Here is a 537-nt window from a genome sequence, read left to right on the forward strand (position 1 = left end):
CGGGCGCCGTTCCGTGGGCACCGTTCAAGTGAAAGGGTCCGCGATCCGCTGCGGCTGCCCTACGGACTGAGCTCGTGCATTGAGGCCCGTATTTTGCTGATGCTAGCGGATTAACCCCTTCTATGCCGCGGTCCACGCTGACCGTGATATAGAAGGGGTTTGTGTCGGGTGAGGCGGAGACCCGATGCGTCACAAGGCAGCCCGATGCCATGCAGAGGCTGCCCAATGCCTTGCACAGCATCGGGAACTGCCTTCTACGGGTGCCGAGGAGATCCAGCCTCAGGCTGGGGCTCCTAGGCAATCTGTTAGTGTATGACTCAGTGTCATACACTAACAGGCAACGCATTGCAATGCAAGATGTATTGTAATGTATTTCAGAGGGGATCAGACGCCCAAAAATGAACATCAGAAATAAAGTAAAAAAAAAAAAGTGTTTTTATTAAAATGTATAAAGTAATAAAATGAATAAAGTAAAAAAATAAAAACACGCCCCTTTCCCCTTATTTTATAATAAAAAAAGCAGAAAAAAAACCTAAA

The sequence above is a fragment of the Bufo gargarizans genome, chromosome 4 (assembly GCF_014858855.1).
Source record: "Bufo gargarizans isolate SCDJY-AF-19 chromosome 4, ASM1485885v1, whole genome shotgun sequence".
Classification (NCBI taxonomy): Eukaryota; Metazoa; Chordata; class Amphibia; order Anura; family Bufonidae; genus Bufo; species Bufo gargarizans.